A 22,972-nucleotide genomic window follows, 5' to 3' on the forward strand; every position below is an offset into this window, starting at 1 on the left:
GCAAATGGAAGAAAAAGACAAATATTTTATCTGTCAATATTTTTTGTGTTCCATTCAAAGAAAATACCCAAACTTTCATGTCCAAAATACTGCACCATGGCTTTTGGGGATGGCGCGGGGAGAACGCAGGTAATTGGTTAAGAGTTAGACTAATGAATTGGATACCTGTGGTAGAAATTCACACTTAGACTGAGAAGATGACGGGGTTTGCAAGTAGGGGTTGCCCAGGACCAAATTAAAGGCCCATAGTCAAGTGGCACATTTTAAAATGCTGGGGAAAGAAAAACAAAATAAATCCAAAGAAAGTGGACAGAATACAATAAGGATAAAAGCTCGAGTTATTTAAAAAGACATAGAAACAACCAAGCAAAAAGTTGCTTTAAATAACCCAATACTTAAAGTTTTCACAGACTGATGAAGAAACAAGTTTTAGCAAAAATAAGGGAAATCAGGAATGAAACAGGTGATATAACCGAACCTAAAGCAAACATTAACTAAATAATAGATAATAAATGGCTAGTATCTAACATAACTTGGATAAAATTGAAAATGTCCTTAGAAATAAAAAAGACTAAAAAATAAATGGATCAAAACTGTAGCATGGAAATTTCCAGCTCTCATCCTCCCTCCAAGAACATCAATTTGAACAACTGCGCATAAAAATACCTTCACAGGAGCCAAGAGTTCCAGGTGAGGGGTTGCAGTACCTGGGCGAAGAACAGAAATAACAAAGTGCACACTGAGGAGGGCAGGAAAGAAAGATTCACATCACCTCATCCCTCCTCCAAACCTGGCAGCCCCACCAACTCAGGGGAGGACAGTGAAGTGATGACTGCGCACGGACCCCCAAAGCCGGTCGTCCCATTAACAGGCCAACTCCTAAGGCCTTGGGTGTCTCCTGGTGGGCTCCCACAAACCCGGCCCCTACGCACCTCGGTGCCTCCAGCTGCTTCCGCAGTTGTGGTGGTATTCTGCCACCAGGCTTCCGGCTCCCTGCGCGCCTTACGGCAATGCGGCATTAACGCTCTCCCCCGTGCCTTACGGCAGACGTCCCCGACACCAGGCCCTCCTTGGAACCCCGGGAATCTACGCGTGGGCTCTTGGTGTCTGCTGGCCCACGGCGGGTCGCGAGGCAACAAGTTTCCGCCTGGCTTTTACAAACCCAAGTCTCCCAGCTCCAGCTACCCCAGGCGGCTCCTACGGCTTCAGTGACTTCCTCAGCTCAGGCTCCCAGAGCGTGCCTTGAAGGTAGGCCTCAGCCCACACAGGCATGGGCTGCAGCAGCCCCATATGGGCCCCAGGCGTTTTCCTCGGCACCAGGCTCTCTGCGAGCTCCTGAGACCCCAACCCCTTGGCTTTGGTGGCTTCGGTGGCTTCCTCAGTTCTAGGCTCCCAGAGAGCCCGTGAATGTAGGCCCCCAGCTTACCAGGTCACTGGCCGGCTCCAGCACCCCCAGATGGTGCCTTTATGCCCAGGGAGCTTCCTCAGCACCAGGCTGTCATTGAGTTCTCGGAAGCCCAGTTGCTGGGTCCACTTAAGTGCCTGTGGCTCCCTCAGCTCCTGTGGACCCAGAGTCCAGGCTCACCCTATCTGTCAGTGGCTGGTTGACGTTTTTGGGCACAGAATCTAGGTCCTGGGTCCATCACAACAGACTCAAGTGCCAGGCCCACCTCAGTGAACCTAGGCTCCAGACCCGCTTCTCCATGCCCAGGCATCAGGCTGGACCACCTGCGGACCCAGGCACCAGATCCACCTACCTCAGGACTCCCAACAGCAAGTCCACCTGTGGACACCACCAGACTCTTTAGAGGGGCTGACCAGTGAAGGGCTTTGCCTGCAAAAGCCAGTCTATAAAAACTGGAAGAGGTACCTACATCCTCCATTGTGCAGACACCAACACAATCCCATAAGGATCATGATTATCATGGAAACATGACACCACCAAAGGAAACTAATAAAACTCCAACGATTGATCCCAAAGAAATGGACATCTATATAGTGTCTGAGGAACTCAGAATAATCTCAAGGAAATACAATAAACTATTATCCTTAAATTTACTATATTTGCTGCTGGTGGACAGGGATTTTGATAGATTCTACCATGCTAGTTCTGCCAAACTTGCCTGATACTGTCAGCAGAACTCCTATTTGACCCACCAGAGAAGTGAGTCTGCCTGATCTGGACTATCTTCTATTGTTGGTTTGGAGACTGGGAAGTGCCAACCCTGGGCTGTCGCCTTCTGCTGTGGTGGTGTTCCAGTCCTCAGGTATCTCCGTAACAAAATGAATTCACCTTCATACTACTTTTCACTGTTCTCCTTTGGTTTTCTCTTGTGTTGTTTCCAGGCCTTACAGTTGTATTTGAGTCTTAATTATTTTGTCCTGACCAGAAATCCTCAACCACTTCTTTGAGACCTTCCTACTAAAGATTAATATATAAAATTCTGCCTCCTTTTGTATATATTTTTGCATACACAGCTAGCTAGAGGAAAAGTAAATAAGATGTAAATAACGACAACAAACAAAAAACATGGATTACTGAGACTTAGATGACCAAAAAAAAAAAAAAGTAATAGTTTTATCTACAAGAACATTAGGAAACATTCATTTCCGAATACATACTGAGATTTGTTTCTAACTCCAATTTTTAATATTGGTGAAATTCAGAACACACTTGTTTCTTTTGGGAATGCTTTTGTCAATGATGTGTTGTTTTCAAGTGTTCTATGGCTAATATTACTACAGGAAGAAAATTTTCTCTCATTAAAGTGTATTTTAGACAAAATTTTGTAAATGAAGAAGTTAGTGTCACCAGGGCTATTACTTGGATTCATAGATATTTGTTCAATAACCAATGGTGTAGTTTAAGGACTATAAACTCCTTATCATTAAACTGCAAAGATATACCAAGGCTTTTAGTTATCTGACTAAGCATGATTACTAAGAGCTCAGTATCACATTTTATTCTCATTCAGCACCATAGGTACAATATTTCATGGTTTTCAAACTCTCTTAGACTGATATTCAATTGTGTAAGAAGTCCCTGTTTATGATGAGATGGACTTATGCTATGCTTTGAGTCCTTTCATAAAGCTTCTTTCTGTAAAGATTCTGTTCTTTTGAGACAAACTTTAAAATTCTTGGAATTTTCCTGGTAGGGGATATATGTCAAATCCATCTCTATTTTTATCACAATAGCCAAACTGAACAATAACTGTGTTTCTTATTTGTTGATCCTCCTTACTGTGTGTGCTGGAAATTTCTTACATACTTTGTAGCTAAGTTGGAGGGGATTCTAAAATATGAAACACTTACAAAAAATAGGGATGTAAGTTGAGTAGAGTCCTTATGAGGGAGACATAAGCTTGTCCATCAGCTCTTGCTAGGTGTATGATAGTACTAACCACTTATAGTAAGTGTAGTAACTGAGAGATCAAATCCTAACAGTGCAACTGGATAATCTCTAAGAAATTCAGACTCACACAGAGCACTAACTCAACATTGTCAAAACAATTGAATCCAATTACAGATGTCTGCTGTCATCCATCGTATCTATTCTGGGGTTTCTGAAATTATTAATAACTACGCTAGCTATCTTCTCAGAAGAGAGGAAAGTGTAATAGGGGAAAACAGAATAGTGCAGTATATTTTCAAATTAATACTTACACATGGATAATGTGATGGTAGACTTCTCCAGCAATCCAATGAACAGCTGATCTTACGTGCCTTAAAGGTTTATTCCTCTGAGAGAGATAGCAGTCCAATCACTTGATCTGTTTTTGCTCCAACTGCCTTTTCCCAAGAATGTGACTTAGCAAAGCAGCAGGGTCACTGAAAGGTGATACACATTTTATTCATTAACTTTGAATGGAGATGATGCTTTGTACGGCTTCTGTAAGGTCCAAGCTGTAACTAAAAGTTCTCAAACTTCCTCAACTGTCTTTAGGAAGAGGGGTTCTTTGTGGGCTACAATCATAGAATCCATAGTATGCATCATACATTTTGTAGAGTTGACTACTGGTTGAGGCAGTAGCATGGCAAAATCAAATTAATTAGCACACATAAACATTTGTAGTAGTGCCTGGCATATAGTATGCAATAATAAAAAAAAAACCTCTTATTTTTAATGATACCAACCATTTACTTTTTATCTCAGCCAGGCAAAAAACCAGAGAGAATGATCACAACAAAAAGAAAAACAGTAGCAATAACAGCAACTGAGTAAAATACGGACAAAATATACCCCCAATAAATTTTAGAGTCAAGAATTAAAACCAGTCTATCTGATCCTAAGGCTCATACATATAAGCATTTTGCTATTTTGTATGCAGGACATGCTAAATTTATCAACTTCTACTCCCAGAAGTTTGAAGAATTTTGCTTCCAGTTGATCGGTAGCTGTTACATGTTATAGACTTAAGAGAAGAAAATATAGGAATGCAGGAGACTATGTCATGCATCAAGCTGAGTGAGCTAACACTAGCAGCAATTTTTTAAAATACTTCCTCTGCTGGCTTCTCAGAATACAGAACTACCCAAATCAGTGGGGTTAAAAAACACAAATCTCTGCTACTGAACAGCAGGAGAAAAAAGGAAACTTTACTGTGAGAACAATAGTGGCAAGACTGTCTCTGCTTACTATTATACTTGATACAAAAAATTTTTCATCACTTATTTTTCCCTAATCCTTATACCAATACAAATTTAATTTGTACACAAATACATCTAAAACAAGTTTTCAAATTATCTTTTTCTAATATCCTGAAATATTTAGAATTATAATAAATGCTAATATAATAAAAATCATAGTACCAATTATGCAATGTTTTTTGTTTTGATTAGAGAGTATCATTTAAATATACAAGAGCAAATTCAATGATAGGTTCATGAAGATCCAATAAACTTATTTAGGCCATATACACACGCACACTATGGTTTTTCTAAAGCTTTTTTACTATACTTGGTATTGATACCAGTGAAAAATTTCAATCATTTATATGGACATTTGTATGTATTTATAAGGAGAACCAACAGATGCTTATTGTTTCAAACACCATCAGTACAGCCATCTGAGTTTATTCTGGAACCCTTTCTAAAAATGTTGATAAAACTCAGAAATCACTAATATTCACAGCAATATCAGAAATCATTTTGTAGAGAAAGTCAATTATATGGTTTCACTTATTTGTGGATTATAAGGAATAACATGGAGGACATTAGGAGAAGGAAGGGAAAAATGGAAGGGGGAGAAATCAGAGGGGGAGACGAACCATGAGAGACTGTGGACTCCGGGAAACAATCTGAGGGTTTTGGGGGGGGTATGAATTAGTCCAGTGATGGGTATTAACAAGGGCACGTATTGCATGGAGCACTGGGTGTTATACACAAACAATAAATCATGGAACACTACATCAAAAACTAATGATGTACTGTATGGTGACTAACATAACATAATAAAAAAAAAAGAAATCATTTTGGCATTCTTATCATCAGTGTTACAGAATTCGTTCCATTGAGATAGTATGACTTAACTGATCACTCTCATTACTAAAGACCCATGGTTTGTCCCAAGAAATGGAGAAAACCCTCAGTGTGAAACAAAGTAGAGCAGAATGCACACTTTGTGGATTAACTGTTAACAGCAATAGGTTCTATTGCAACCACAGTGTCAGCAGTCACAATCTGGAGCTGAATGCCCTTACACCTCCTTTTCCACCATCAGTCCTTCCACTTCATCAGCTTTTCAGATGACGGAAACCTCTACAAATAACAAAAATATGGGAAGACTTCCTTGACATACCCTGGAAATGGAAGTAAAGTGCTGTAGGCCAAGGTGGAGACAGGGAAAACCCAAGTAGTACCACATACTGGGAATTGAGATTTTTCATGTCCTCACTCCCGAATGTCAGGGAACTAGATGATGAGGATATGAAGAGATCCAACATCAGTCCCACAGAGCTGAAGTGATAGAATGAACACCAGACTTTAGAAATATGACTAAGATATTTGCATATCAATCTGGCCTTAGCCTCTCTAACTATGGTGGAAATACTAGAAACTGAAAGGGAAGTAACATACTTGCTCTTACTATTGGCAAAATGAAGTCCATTCAAATAAAAATACCAGAGATAAAGAGTGATTTAATTTTCAGCATGATGTGATAGACCAAATCAGAGCGTATCAATTCAGAGCATATCAGAAATTATTGATTACAAGAATTTCATTTTGGAAATTGTTTTTGTCATTCTTAATATAAGGAAAAAAAATCATATGTTTCCAGATTAGAATATCTTAAAGGGAAGACCTAGATGAGATAAAAAGAAATGAATAATATCATTAAACATAAAAGTTTCCATTACTGCTTACTGTATCACAGGTATTATTAAAATATTTATATTTATTAATGCTTATTATGTCAGTTGATTTGATCAGCACAAATAAATCTGTGGGTCTAGGTATTATTCACTTTTTTAAAGATTTTATTTATTTGAGAGAGAGAGAGGGAGAGAGCTCAAGCAGGGGGGCAAGGCAGGGGGAGAGAGAGAAGGAGAGGCAGACTCCTGTGCACAGGTGGAGGGAGGCACCATCACCAAAAAAAAGTTTATCTTCTACTACAGCATTAGCTCTGAAGAATAGTTCTAGTCAGTCACACAGCTTTTGAAGGATGCTCCTTTTAGAAGTACCTCTCTTCAGGGAAGATTAGTCAGTGTGGTCATATATTTCAATAGTATGTTTCCCCATACTACCTGAAAATTTTATTTCCTTTTAGCACAATATATAAATTCAGTACTAAATAATATGACATAATACCTTTGGTGGTAAATATACTGTCTAGAAATAGCATGTATCTTTTCAATAATGTATGGGAACCATGTCTCTAGCCATCTGAAAACATTTTTGTATGCGTTGTGTGGCCAATTTATACATTAGATTTTGTTAGCTCATTAAGAAAACTTCTTTATGGATTATATAAACAAACAGCAATGCTGAAATAGCTCTTGTTTCCTTGGATATGGATATATTTTATATATATATATATATAGTTTCCTTGGATATGGATATATTTAGATTTATGCTATTATAATAATTTATCATGATCAAAACACAATGGTATTGTAACTCAGTGCCATTCTCAAACAATTACTTATTATACTTCTTTGAGCAGAAAGTGATTTTTAAGTAATGATAAGATTCTCTTTTATGCCTTTAGAATGTGTGACTCAGATAAGGTTACGCTAGTTTTTTCAAATACATTCAGATTTAAAATAAATGAAACAAATTAATATTAGCAACACTTTTTATTAGTATTAGCCAATATAATTGTATGGGATAATGTTCAATCACAGCAGATTCTTCTTTACATCATGGTGATAATTCATTTCTTTGACATATTTCTTTAAAATATTCCATTATAATCACGAGTTATTAATACTTTATTTTTATAATCTCTGAATTTAAGGAATGAATCATATCATCTTCATTTGTAAATTATCTTATGTGTCCCATCCAGCCTTCTCGTTCATAGAAGAACAAGCTGAGAGCAAGGAATCTTAGTTTCTTATCCAGGAGTAAGATTGTCACTATATGTAGAGACATAGATTGATTGATTTTATATCTATTTATCATCATCATTTTTTAAACAAAATTCTACTGAATTGTCATCCTAGAATATAAGCATTTAGTTAGTTTTTTAACCATTATTTTAAATATTCTAACTAGTGGACTATTTCACATTAGTGCTGAAAGGATTATGTTTGTTGGTTTTATGGCAGACCTCATTAAAGGGAAACCTTGGATTGATATTTCTTACTAGATCTGTAATGCTAAAGGTAGAAGCTAACAGAGTATGTCAGACACTGCTTGTCCTTACTGGTATTTTAGAAAATTTGCCATATTGTTTAGGGAAGTAGCCAAGAAAGAGACGTGGAAGACAGTAATTTCATCAGTAAATCTCCATGCTTTGTGGAATGTTCTTTTAAAGTGTTTTTGTTTACTGGATGTTGTCTACAAAAGTTTTAATTAGTTGTTGGTATAAAACCTACTGTAGAGGTTATTAGAGGCTTTAGAGAAACAAAGAAAGAGAGAGAGCAAGAGATAGACAGGTTGGCTGTTTAGTTCTCTCTACACTGTTCACTCAATACACATGAGCTAAAAAAAAAGTCATTCACTGTCCTGTGGTTTTCACTCTCCTAGAGTTTGAAAACTTTTTTTTTTCCAATTTTGGCAATTTCATCACTTACATATGTCCATTAAGCTTGCTTGAAAGTTCTAGATAATGATAACTACTTTTAAGATCAATACAAAAAATTCTAAGGCCAAGTATATTTAAAAAATAATTTTGTGATAATCCTGTCTTTAGTACTTCCTGAACTAGAAGAAATGCCAGCTGTGTTCAGTGCAGGCAGTTACTGATCTGCCCTACCTGTGGCAAGAGCTAAGTGGACCGTCAGCTTTCACCCAGGATTAGTCACAGTGTCATCCTCAGTACTTCTGTTAGTGAGTTGTGTACTCTCCAGACAAAAAGAAGTGGTAGTAAGGTCTTGGCTCCCTTCTGTTTACTCATACAAGGCTTTTGTGTTTGTTTTATTATCTCATAGTTCAATTTGTTGCTAGCAAAATATATTTCTATTTTTAATTCTTATTTGCTTCACTGTGTGATCTAAATATAGTATCTGAGTTTTCACTGTTCTTCACCTTCAGGTTGCTGAATTCTCACAGTGTACTTTAAAAAAGGGTTGCATGTCCTCTGTGAATAAGCATGACCATATTGCTGTCGACTGCAAGTGACTTTTTATCCTGCAGTAGTTGAGTATTGGAGTCTGCCCAAACCAAGCTTAAATTCAACTTGCTTTTTTTTTTTTTTTTAAATCAGCTAAAGTATTTTAATTTCCATTCACCATCTGTAGCCTTGAACCTTTAAGCTATCTTTACACAAGGGGCACTCTACCGTTAAGTCATTTTATCAAACTCCCCTCTGTCTAGGCAAGCGTTATTTTCAAATCTCAAGCTTTATTCTAGGCAAGCTTTATTAGCAAATTAAAATCCTAAAATGTCTAGATACACCTGTAAGAATTATAGCTATTTACCTGGAAAGTAAATCATCGAATTTTGTTTTACATTCTTACAGAGTGATTTTTTTTACCATTAATTTCAAGTTGTAAATTTAAGCATCTCAGACCAAGTAATATGGATAGGTTTGATTAATGAATAGGTTTTACTCTTAATTACAATATTTTATATTGCCCCTTACTGTTGCACATGTATGCCTCCCCCTGCTGTCAGGTCATATGTGTCCTGAGGGCACATCCCATGTCTTTTATCTGGTTAGTTGGTACATTGTGAAAATGATGAGACTGTGCATTAATTTAGCTCAAAACTCTATATTCCTTTTGTCTTCTCATTTTCTAGTATGGTGTTTGGCACATCATGGGGTAGGGATTTGATAAATGTTTGCCAGTGAATATTAACATAAATGTCGCATTATTTTGAAAGGGAATCGTTTGCAGTAAGGGGGAATTTAATTTACAAACCTCACATAAAATAAACTTGCCATAAGTGAATGAAATTTATACGAACTTCTAATTAAGTTGAAAGATCAAAAGGATTATCATTTATAATGAATATGCAAAGAATAAAGTTAGAATACCTACTAGCGAAATAGAAATTGTCTATAATTTTCTTCTGATACATATTTAAAATTATTTTAACTTTAAAATACTTTGAAGCTAATTCATTTCTCTGTTTAATACAATTTAACAATGAATTTTTTATTTTTAATATTTCCATAACTGTTCTGCAATAGCATGCTTTGAATTGCAAGTGATTTCTAAACTATAATGACTATGTCTTTGTTCTTTTATGTTAGCTTTCCTAATACCTTCAAATTATATAAATTTATGTGAAAAGTCATATAAAATTAAGTCATATTATTAACATAGTGATTATTTTTAAGTTTTTAATTATATGAGTAGTTATCCTATAGAATCAATATATCATGAGGGTTATAATACAATTTAAAATTGAGGTGAAATCAGCTTATTTATGCCTACTATACAATTAAAGAATTTGACAAAACTAATTAATAATTAGAATTTTCATCCTTGAATAAAATGGATAATAATCAAGATTCTCCATTTCAGTCTTGAATGTAGAAATGGCCTAGTAGTTATTTGGTTCTTTTCTCTTTTAAGACAAGACACTAAAGTTTACTAGCTGATTCACATATACAATTTCATTTGATTAATACCTCAGTTTGTATGCTGGACATGCATAGTAATGTTTTATTTTACAGCTGAGATAAGCAGTATCACTTGGTATAAGGACAGATAAATTTTGGTTATATTTATATTAATTGCAAAAAACTTTAGAATTTAAATATATTTACAGTCCATTAAAGAGAGTGAAGTTATGCATTAGATTTAACAATGATATTTACATGATGAACAATACAAGTTACGGGTCAGTTTAGTTCCATTGGATAGTACGCTACTCTGCCTATGTGAGATTGGAAGAAATTATCTTAGCCTTGTTAATAATTTTAAATTTACTTAACCAGATACATGTAGAGTACAGTGCCTTGTGCATAATAGGTGATCTACAAGTGTGTGATACTGTTAGAAAATTGAGTTCTTGATATTCTGAAATGATTTGTATATTCCAAACAGTAGAGTGTATTGATTACTGATTTCCAGGGTAACAAAATGCCATAAAATTGTTATTCCAACACATGTAGTACATTACTTCCAAGGACACTGATACTGAAATCCATGAAGTCAAAATAATATGGAAAAAAAAGGAAAATATTCCCTTTATCTTCCATTTCTCATTCCAGCCACCACCATTTAGCTCTTGATTTAAATATTCCCTTTATGCTATATATAGAACTAACTACAGACTGTTTAGAGTAGCATGATGAGATGTGAATGAGTCCATATAGAATAAATAGTATAATAGGCAAATAATGGATGGGTATGTTATCTGTGAGGAAAGTTTTGACAGGTGGTCTGTGACTCCACCATTAGCTTCAGGAAAATCTTTGATTAAATCATTCTTGCAACTAACTCCAATGGATTTATAAGACTATGTTAGGTCTGAGAAAAATGCTCTGTACCAAAAAAGAACATGGAGTTTATTTATGACTGCTTATTGAAAAAGCAGTAATTGATAAGTTACTGATAACTAATGATATTGAGCTGCAATAGAAAATAGGTACTATTCACACACTTCTGAGGAAATGTAAAAATTCAAAGGATGCTGAAGTTTATTATTTTCCTGAGCTAGAGATGGTCTGCACCCTACAAGCTTTGTGACTTGTAACCTTACACATGACTTGTACAAAGTGGAGGACATTAGAAGCTGTGCCTGAGAGTCACCAGAATTATGCAATGCTATTGCTACTCTTGTGGTTACTTATTTTAAATCCTCTGAAGAGGTAGATAAACTTGTCTGAGCTAAAACTTTTTGTGTCTAATGCATCTAATCTTCAATTTCAACCCAAGGCTATTATTGCTGATAGAGTGTTCAGTACATCATCATGCAAATTCTCCTCAGTATTATAGTTAGCTAGAATATTTCTTTGTCCAAATAAAGTATTACAGAGATTTGTAAATGTGGGAGGATGTAGTGTGGTTTACAATTTATAAAAACTGAAATAATCAGTAATTCACAATGCATTTGCAAGAATGGTTTTCAATAAACTAGATATTAGACAATGAAGTACAGAGTATCCCTACAAGATGGTAAACAGGTTCAGCCCTATCAATTCTCAGCTTCCTACCTTGAGATTGACTTTAGGTGGCTGTGTGAGGATGGCACACAGGCAAAGCCCTGCGTACTCCTTGACTGAAGAGACAAAGCTGAGAATCTGTGGGTACCAAAGTGTCTAAGGTTTTCTGGACAGAGAACTGGAGAGCAGAGAGGGAATGCAGTTATGCAGAAGAGTGCTGTCAAATATTCAGGTAATTACATATCAACACATGCATATGAGGCAAGCCTAAGAACTGTGAGTTAACAGTTCTTGGATGTCACACAGGTACAAGAAAAATACCTGTTCCCACTAGTCTAAATGGAAAGCCTCATGACCTACAGGGCATTGGATAACATAATCAGAAGTGTCTTACCTTAGCTATACTTACAGTGAGCATAGCAAAAGATACAGAGATGTTGAATCACTGTGTTGTACACCTGAAACTAATGTAATGTTGCATGTCAAATATACTGAAAAACAAAAACAAAAACAAAAAAACAAACAAGAAATAAGCAAAGTAAGTGTTTTACTTTAACATTGGGGAATAATTTTTCCTAGGTTAAGTAATGCTCTGATATCACTTAATAAATATTAGAAGAAGTTTCTGAAAGGATGAAACTACGTAATTTAACTGCATTCCAGAATCAACTTCAAGAAAATTTATGGTAATTAAAAAAATCCAGCACCCAACAAGATATTCATAATATCTGGTGTGAGAAAAAACAAAACAAACAAACATGCAAGCAACAAAAAATAAGCAGGCAGGGAAAGAGCAGGAAAATACTATCTATGACAAGGACAAACACAACCAGTAGAAATCAACTTGGAAATGACACAACTATTAGAATTGACACAGGATATTAAAAACAGTTATTAAAATATTTTTATATATTCAGAAAGTTAAATATGGACACGTACATTATTTAAAAGATGGAAATCAACTTCAAAGAAATTAAAACTACAATTGTTGAAATAAAAAAAAGATCAAGAATAGAGTAGGTATTGTAGAATAAAAGAGTAGTGATCTTGAATACACAACAATACAATACAAAATGAAATAGAGAAGATGGGGTCAAAACCAAAAACAGATAGACAACCAAACAAAAATAGATAATAAAGGTTGCGAAAAATGAGTGAAAGGGGGAGGGAGATAATAGGCCTCCATTTACGGAATAAGTTACTTATGGGAATAAAAAACAGCATAGGAATACAGTCAGTAATATTGTAATAGCCATGTAATGGGATAAATGGTAGCTACATGTGGTGAACATAACATATTGTATAAACTTGTCAAATCACTAAGTTGTATACCTGAAACTAATATAAGGTTGTGTGTCAACTAAACTCAGGAAAAAAAAAATACTGACCTACAAGAAATAGTAAGCTTATGGGCCCTACAAATTATACCAGTTTAATGAAAGATACCAATTCTATTGTTATAACTTATACCAAACAAACAAAACTTCACCAAAAAGCTAGGGCCATGTCTAAAATAATATCTTCTCTCTAGCTCAGATATAAGAAATAGAACCTGTAATTAGAAAGCTAGAAAAACAGAGCATGATAAAGAAGAGTTGTTGACCTGTGACAATGGAAGGAAGATTTGACTCATAGCTATTACTCAAGTGATCAAATTAGCTAGCATTCTTAAGTTAATATCCATACTGAGAGTAAACATATATATTTGGGGTCTGTCATGCTATGGCCCAATTTAGCAAGAATAGAGACTTTCTAATATCAATGGGAATTAAAATATCACATGGGAAGATAATGATTTATTAGAGTCATTGCCACTTCCTTAATGAATATATATATTTATATATGTATATATATATATATATATATATCATTATGAAGCTTGTACCAGACAAAAAAAGAAATGCCTAAAAAGAGATAAATGTGTAGACTAAGCTGTGGAAAGGGATCCTAAATTTTGTACTGGGGAAACTGAATCCCCACTACTTCTATTCAAGGACAGCTATTCACAGTTATAAAAATATATGACTTCTAAGGAATTAGAAAATTGGAAATGAAGTGGAACAGGGACATGAGAATTATTTAGTAATATTGTTCTTGTACCTAAATTTTTGTATATCTAAATTGCTTTTATAATGTCATTAAAAACTTCTTCAAACGAAAGGAATATGCTGGAAGACTTGGAATCTTACCATATTTATAATACGGATCAAATAATTCTCAAAACAATACAAATGTTTGCTGTTCATCAGAAAAATTCTTTATTGGTAATATATAAGAGGTAAAGGAAGCCTATTGAGGGTATTACCTGAGACATGGTAGCAAATAGATTTTCTTTAGCTTGTGCCATCAGAAGGTAAGAAGTGGGGGCACCTGGGTGGCTTAGTCATTTAAGGATCTGCCTTCAGCTCAGGTCATGATCCATGGGTCCTGCGATCAAGCCCAGTGTCAGGCTCCCTGCTCAGCGGGGAGTCTGCTTCTCCCTCTGTCTCAGACCTTCCTCCCCTGCTTGTGCTCTCGCTTGCTCCCTCTCTCTTTCTCTCAAATGAATAAATAAAAAAATCTTTACAAAAAGAAAGATAAGAAATATTGTTAGTGAGAGTATGCATTATGTCTGCATGGCCAGAAGTTTTCCCATTATTTAAAGCAGAAGCTCAAATGATAATCAAGTCCTTACTGAATTATGTCATTCTACACACTAAAACTGTTTCCAGTGGTGGAAGTCATTTCACTTCCATTGTAATTCAGGGTCTCTGTATTAGCATACAAATATAATAACATATCATACTTTTTATCATCTCCAGTCTTCTGGAAAAGTGGAATAAATGAACTATATCCCTAAGAATTATATTGCTAAATTATGTCAAATCACTGTAGCCTATGTTTTTTACCACTGGTTTTATTAAGAATAAGGCCAACTTCCTCCAAATTAATGTTTGGAAGATCTACAAATTTAGAATTTAAACCTACCTCTTTCCCTGATATCATTAAGTATTCATAGGTAAAATAATTAAAAGATTTGCTTATTTTCCTATGTTTATTTAACCATGGAGTAACCAGATGTTGGAAAAATCTGAGGAAGTGTTTTATTGATATGGATCAGGAGACCAAGTCTACAACAAAGTGTTATAACAGAATGGATTATCACTGCACTAAGAAAGCCCCTGCATATATTGCTGATAACTCACTTGTTATCAAAGTGAAGAAGAAACTCAGCTGGAGACATGCTTTTGCATTTGAGACAGTACATCTGACTGGATGAGCTGCATCTCCCCCTAAAGGCTGTAAGGTTATACTCTCTAGGCAGTAACTTCCATAACAGGGGAGCTGAAGAGAAAAGATTTTTAATGGACTTACTGCAGGCAAGATCAATTTTGTTAGTTTTTGAAAAAAATATTCTGACAGTAATTTGATATTTGATACTTATATTTCATATCTAAATATAGTTATAGTATTATTCCTCATTCTTTTATTTTTTATTTTATTTTATTTTATATTCCTCATTTTTTTAAAAAGGAGTGCCTCAACTACAAATTGTCCTATGAGATTAAGGCTGAAGAAACCTTTTTTTTTCTTTTTTTCTTTCCTTCTTTTTTTTCCCTCTTTTGGCCTATAATGCAACCACGGATGGCTTAATTTTAAAAGCAATGAAAAACTCCAAGTCTTTCCATAGTCTAAAATCAGTATTAACAAAATATTAATAAATACACTTTTAAATTCATCACCATTATGTTATCGAATATACCAAAAGGAAGAAATTATTCACCAATTGAGCTATTAAAAATAATGGTACTAAGGTTGAAAGTCTCTTACTGTTACCCTAAGACTCTGATTTTTATATATTTTAGCCACTTGGGTGTTAACAAAACTGAATATAGATGTAAAATGGAAAAATATTCTGGCCCAGATGATGTGTTGGTTTCTCCAAAAGGCCTGAAATACAGTTTTCTGTAATGATGACTCTATCCTATTTAGAACCTAGCAATCTTCAGTACCCATATGTGAGGACCCTGTAATAATTAAAAGACTTTATTTCTTAATATTCTTGCATTAATGACATTTGATTTAATTCTATTTGTACATAATAAGCTTTCCCATTTTGAGATATTTTTACACAGGGACTAAAATATGCCCATCATCAAACTCAAGGGGACTTATTAAATACTATATTGGGGGGATAGAATCCAGGACTAGAACTGTAAACTCTTATGATACAGAAATATTGACAAACTTGATACACTGGGACAGTTACAGAAACACATAATTCAGATGCAAATGGATTGAATCAGAACATAATACAAGGTATAGAGATCAGAACAAAACTAGAAGATATTTGGGAGAGAATTTGGAATTGGATAGCTTGGAATGAAATCGTGTTCCAACAAAATATAGCTAAAGAATATCACAAGCCCCCACCTCTATAACAATAGGACAAATAATTACAGGATATATTTACTAGTACTGAACTACAGGATTGTACCTGTTCATGGGAACAGTTGGATATTGGGTATCATACTATCTATGGAGAGATTAAAAGATGATGTAAGAAGGTTTATGATATTTATAGAGGAGCTAAAAATGTCATTTACAGATTGAAAAAATGTCATTTACAGATGGAAAGTGTTGAAAAATCAAACCAACATAATTTTCCTTAAGGATATATACTTTTTCCTATAAAGATATGGGACAAATAGATGAATGCTTGATATTCAAAGAGATTTAATTGACTGCAATTAAAGTGTCAACATTGACATTGATGGACATAAGAAATGGCCAATTGGCATGGTTTGTCCTTAAGGTTTAAAATGAACTAAAACTTGCTCCTAACAGTTTAACAGTCCTACATGTACCTCCAATAAGCATCTGTAAAGCACTTCAGTAATAGATAATGGGCTTGGTGCAGCATGTCTTTCTATATTGGAAACATTATTTGGGAAGACAGGACTAGTTCTGTTGGCCCTGATTTAATCTGTAAGAATAAAAAAAAAAAACTTGAACAATTGATGAATATTTATAAGAAATATATTGAGCCATGCAAGAAAAATTGTGAATCAAATCTTTAGGCTATCTATATTGACTAGACTATGTGGATTATGCATTAGGCATATTGGGACATCTAATTGGGAAAATCTAAAATGAAAACTAAAGACTAACTTTCAAATTGTAAAGCACTTAGAAAAATGAGCTACTAAAACTAATCAACTAGTTGTAAAGCTGTTTATATGATGAACAAGAATTCTTATATCTAACTAATCAAGAATCTGCTTTAAATATATATACTATGTATATTTTTAAAACTAATATTCTTTTAAAATTTTTATTCTAAATTATATTATATATCATCACTTTATTATGTGTACTGTTTTGGAATTTTTGGGTATATAGAAAATTAGGAACAGCTCAAAGAGAAATCAACAGTGCAATATAAATTTTTGGAAAATTTGAAACTCTGACATCAAAAGGGAAAATAATTGTGTGTAAAAGAATTTAATCTAACCTTACTGAGGAATGATGAAGGATGTGACAAATCGTATGTGATATACACACTGACAGGGGCATCCATAGGAGGTACTGACAAAGAATTAATGAGGAGCACAATGTACGGAGTAAGACTGGTAATGAATTATGAAAAACAGGACATCAGAATAAGCTCAATCTAACTACTAACATAAATTGAGTACCTATTGATTGTTTCCTAAAAGTAGGATGATATAAAACAATTGTAGTTTTAATTCCATAACCACAAAGCTGAAAAATTTAGCTTTGTAGCCAATGGCTGGCCATATTAGTTTTCTTTTGTAATGAAGTACCACAAAAGTGGTGGCTTAGAACAACAAAAATGATCATCTCACAGTTTTTCAGGCTGGAATTCTGAGATAAAGGAGTCAGTTGGTTTGTTTCTTTCAGAGGGCTATGAGGGAGAATCTGTTCCATGCCTCTTTCCTAGCTTCTGGTGGTTTACTGGCAATCTGCCATTCTTTGGCTTATAGATGTATCAACTGGATTTCTTCCTTCATCTTCTCACGGCACTTTCCCTGTGTGCCTATCTGTCTCTGAGTACAAATATCTCCATTTTGTAAAGATACAGTCATGCTGGATTAGGCAATTACATCATCTTAAATTGATCATCTGCAAGGACCCTACTTCCATATAAGATCACATTAACAGGTGCTGGGTATTAGGACTTCAACATTTTTTGGAGGGACATAATTCAACTCATGATTGGCTAACAGCACACCTTTAGTATATTTACTAAATAATAAAATTAGTTAATTCTTTATTGATTGGTATGTTCCTTTGGGTATTGTTTTCTTTATTTTTTAGTATTATTTGGAATGTTTTAATATCCTCCACATGTCTACCTAACATGTTCAATCTTTTCTCTAGTTTCTTACACCTATGACATATTTATAATAACCATTTCAGTGTCCTTTTTATTCTATTCTCTTTGCCATTGATGGGTCAGGTTTTTTTTAGGTTCTATTTATTTGAGAAAGAGATCGAGAGAGAGAGAGAGAGAGAGAGAGAGAGAGGGAGAGAGAGAGGGAGAGAATGTGCACAAGCCGGGGGAGGGGCAGAGGGAGAAGCCGACTTTGCACTGAGTGGGGAGCCTGATGTGGGGCTCGATCCCAGGAACCTGGGATCATGACCTGAGCCAAAGACAGAGGCTTAATTGACTAAGCCACCGAGGCACCCCCATTGCTGGGTCAGTTTTGATAGGTTAATTTTTTTCTAAATATGAGTCATAATTTCCAGTTTCCTTTCATGACCAGTAATTTTTGATTGGATGCAAAGCTATGTCAATTTTGCCTTGTTGAATACTGGATACTTCTGTACTCCTGTAAATATTCTTGAACTTTCTCTGGCATGTAGTTAAGCTATGTGGAAACAGTGATAGGGCCTTGGTTCTACGTTTGTTAGGTGAAATGAGTGAAGGCTTCAATTTAGGCTAATTTCCCGCATTAGTTAAAGGAGCTCCCTCTTTAGTAATCTACCTGAAGTCCTTTCAGTTATGAAGTATTTCATTCTACTGATGGTGACAGAAACTATCCCTGGCCTTTGATAGTTCCAGGAAGTTCTCCCACTAGTCTTTTTGTGCTTTTCCTGCTCTTGAGTCATTTTCTCACATGCATATGATAGTACTGAGCTGAACTGGAGGAGGCATCTTCTGCAGATCTTGAGAATTCTCTACTCCCCAGGGTTCTGCTATGAAAATTCTAGTCATTTTGCCTCACTGAATGCTGAGCAGCTTATCTTCATCCGAGGGAGAACACTGGGTTCTACCTGCATTTCCTCTTTTTGCACTGTTATCTGGATACTCTCTCTCTAGGCAGTAAGTTGGGCTAATCAAAAAGCTCACCTAATTTGGCTCCTCTCTCTAAGGAGTCGCTCCCATTTATTGTCTTATGCCCAATGTCTTCAAAACCATTGTTTCATATATTTTGTCAGAGTTTCCCCAGGTTTGAGGGCCTGGTTTGGTTCGTTGTTACTTCATTATTACTGCAAATACATGTTGACTTTTGCATGATTTTCTTACATCTTTTTTCTTTTAACATTATACCATAACATCTTACCACCTACCACATAGCTTGTCTATTCCAATTCTAGATGTTTATTCAAAAACAATGGAAGCATATGTCCATATGAAAACTATGCAAATTTATTACACAGTTGTTCTTAGCTGTATTCACAATGCCCCAAACTGGAAACAAACTACATGTACACATATGTATATACATACATACACACATATGTATACATATACACAATGAAACACTATTTAATAAAAAAGAATGAACTATTGCTTCACACTAAAAAGTGGATGAATTGCAAAATAATTACACCAAATGAAAGAAACTGGATGAAAAGTACATATACTCTATTTTTCTACTTATATAAAATCTGTTTATTTATTTATTTATTTATTTATTTATTTATTTATATTTTTATAAAATAGATTGCCAGAGATTATAACCTAATCTATAGTAAAAGAAAGCAGATTAACACTTGCCTGAGAATAGGGATGGTGTTGAGACAACCAAAGCGAGTGAGTACAATATAGGACGCAGGAAACTATTGTGGCGATTATTTAATATCTTGTTTGTGGTGATGTTTCAGAGGTGTATTCTTGCATTACAAACATATCAAGTTATACTCTTTAAATGTGTTTAAGTTATTTATGTCATTTATAGCTCAGTAAAGCAGTTAAAATATTAATAACAAAAGAAAGTACATAGTTAATGAAATTAAAAGAAAATTAAAAGTAGGGGCACCTGGGTGGCTCAGTCGGTTAAGTGTCTGCCTTAGGCTCAGGTCATGATCCCAGGGTCCTGGGATCGAGTCCCACATCAGGCTCCCTGCTAAGTGGGGAGTCTGCTTCTTCCTTTCCCTCTACCCCTCCCCCTTGCTCCTGTGTTCGCTCTCTTTCTCTCTCTCTCTCACACGCATCCTCTTTTCTCTGAAATAAATAAAATCTTTAAAAAAATAAAAGTGGATGAGATATTTTTATTAAAAAGACTAGGAACTTGATGCAGAAATATATTATTAATTTTTAAATCCTTAACTTTTAGTAATTTTACTTATTCTATTTTATTTATATGTATTCATTTATTTGTTTATAATTTATTATATTTATTTAGTATTAGTGATGATTTTATTTATCCTTCATGTACAAATACACTTGCTACATTTCAGAAAAGCATACTTGGTTTTATTACATATACTTATTGTTTATTGTGTATTTTCAGGAGCTTTTGATTTTAACATTTAAAGATATATATATCTATGTATGCATTCTATATAATGGTGTTTGCATTGAATGTGGAAAGTTGAAACCCAAACTTCTTCAAGGGACAGTATTCCAGTGGTTGCAAATATGATATTTTATCAGTATAAAATAATTTTTTTCAAATAAAATTTGTAAAAAATGGTTAGAAACAATGCCATTAGCATTCATGTTGAATTCAAAATATTCAATAATATATTATCTTACTGGAGTTCCATTACCATCTCATCACAGTACACAAATATATTTTTAAATCAGTGAAGTCAGTAATAATCGTGAATGTGGAAAACAAAGTTAACCATTATAATACAATGAAGATGAATACTGTATTACCATTTCTGGGAAAATGGCTCTGCTAGCAAAAAAGCTTTGAAGAAGTTAGTTTGTGGGGTGCCTGGGTGGCTCAGTCATTAAGCGTCTGCCTTTGGCTCAGGTCATGATCCCAGGCTCCTGGGATCGAGCCCCGCACTGGGCTCCCTGCTCCGCGGGAAGCCTGCTTCTCCCTCTCCCACTCCCCCTGCTTGTGTTCCCTCTCACTCTGTCTCTCTCTCTCTCTCTCTCTGTCAAATAAATAAATAAAATCTTAAAAAAAAAGAAGTTAGTTTGCAATACTTTTTAACAGGGCAATATTTTTCCCATTATTATAACGCCATTGACGATGAGATGTCAAAAGAAATCATCCTTCTATGTCCTAACAATGAACTAAACAAAATCATTATTAAAAATCAAGCATAGAATGGCAGTTATTCTGAAATAATTCTTTAAAAAATTCAGTTCACTCTTCCTAAAACCATCTCTCTCTCTCTCTCTCTCTCACACACACACACACACACATACACACAGTGACTTATTCCACCAACTGGGGCATGCAATAACTCCTCCTAGAAAGACAAATAAATGCTTAACTTATCCTCTTTTACTACAAATTTTCAGAATAATGGATTATTTTAATAGTCACCTCTAACGATAGCATTTAAGTGATTTTTTTCACATCTTTTAGAGGGATTCATGAATTTGTTATTTTTTCAAAATATTACAGTTAGTTACGATCCTTTCTTTTTTGTTTCAGATGATCTCAAATTTAGCTAGTGGAATCTCTTCAAGCTTGCTCATAGATACTTGACCAAATTTTCTTAGTCTTTGTGTTCTTTTTTATTTTAGTCCTTACAAAATATATCTGCTAGTGATCTGCAATAAGTCATTTCTCCAAAGAGTTTTCTAGTTTTCTTTAGTGAAACTGAGATGTTTATCTTAGTGTGACTATTACTATGAAAGTGACATTTCTTCTTATCAATTTCAGTATAGCTATACATATATAGATAGATATAGATATATCTATATATATAAGCGTGGATGGGTTGTGAATATACACATACAGATATGTGGCTATGGATAATACATATTCACATTTATATTAAAATACACAATTTTATATCTGTCAAATTTGAATGAAATCTCTTTTATCTCCATCCACTGAAATATCATCCATTTGTGTGCATTGACACCAATAAAAAAAATGATATACTCTATATTGATACTCTGCCCCTAGATTTTTTTCATGAAACAGTATATCTTTAAAATCATTCCATAACACCCAAAACCATAAGATACCTAGGAATAAATTTAACCAAAGAGGCAAAGGATCTGTACTCAGAAAACTATAAAATACTCATGAAAGAAATTGAAGAAGACACAAAGAAAAGAAAAACCTCCCATGCTCATGGATTGGAAGAACAAACATTGTGAAGATGTCAATGCTCCCTAGAGCAATCTACACATTCAATGCAATCCCCATCAAAATACCATCCACCTTTTTCAAAGAAATGGAACAAATAATCCTAAAATTTGTATGGAACCAGAAGAAACCCTGAATAGCCAGAGGAATGTTGAAAAAGAAAAGCAAAGCTGGCGGCATCACAATTCCGGACTTCCAGCTCTATTAGAGAGCTGTCCTCATCAAGACAGTATGGTACTGGCACAAAAACAGACACAGATCAATGGAACAGAACAGAGAGCCCAGAAATGGACCCTCAACTCTATGATCAACTAATCTTTGACAAAGCAGGAAAGAATGTCCAATGAAAAAAAAACAATCTCTTCAACAAATGGTGTCGGGAAAATTGGACGGCCACATGCAGAAGAATGAAACTGGACCATTTCCTTACACCACACACAAAAATAGACTCCAAATGGTTGAAAGACCTAAACGTGAGACAGGAGTCCATCAAAATCCTAAAGGAGAACACAGGCAGCAACCTCTTCGGCCTCAGTTGCAGCAACTTCTTCCTAGAAACATTGCGAAAGGCAAGGGAAGCCAGGGCAAAAATGAACTATTGGGACTTCATCAAGATAAAAAGCTTTTGCACAGCAAAAGAAACAGTCCTCAAAACCAAAAGACAACCGACAGATTGGGAGAAAATATTTGCAAATGACATATCAGATAAAGGGGTAGTATCCAAAATCTA

The 22,972-nt window shown here is 34.9% G+C and overlaps 2 long non-coding RNA genes across 4 annotated transcripts in view; both read right to left on the reverse strand.

Annotated features, from left to right (window-relative positions):
- LOC112835240 (uncharacterized) overlaps positions 1-1,058 on the reverse strand; it is a 51,343-nt gene extending 50,285 nt beyond the window's left edge. For all 3 annotated transcript variants that reach the window (XR_012379924.1, XR_012379926.1, XR_012379925.1), the window contains exons 1-2: positions 933-1,058; positions 667-707 (exon numbers count right to left, since the gene is read on the reverse strand). This is a non-coding gene — a long non-coding RNA (uncharacterized lncRNA). The remainder of the gene's footprint in view (positions 1-666; positions 708-932) is intronic.
- The window catches only part of LOC141373681 (uncharacterized), a 714,213-nt gene that overhangs the window by 513,740 nt on the left and 177,501 nt on the right, over positions 1-22,972 (reverse strand). The gene's annotated exons all lie outside the window — the stretch shown is intronic.

This window comes from Callorhinus ursinus, unplaced genomic scaffold (assembly GCF_003265705.2).
Source record: "Callorhinus ursinus isolate GAN/ISIS: 27379988/994484 unplaced genomic scaffold, GSC_fseal_2.0 scaffold11, whole genome shotgun sequence".
NCBI lineage: Eukaryota > Metazoa > Chordata > Mammalia > Carnivora > Otariidae > Callorhinus > Callorhinus ursinus.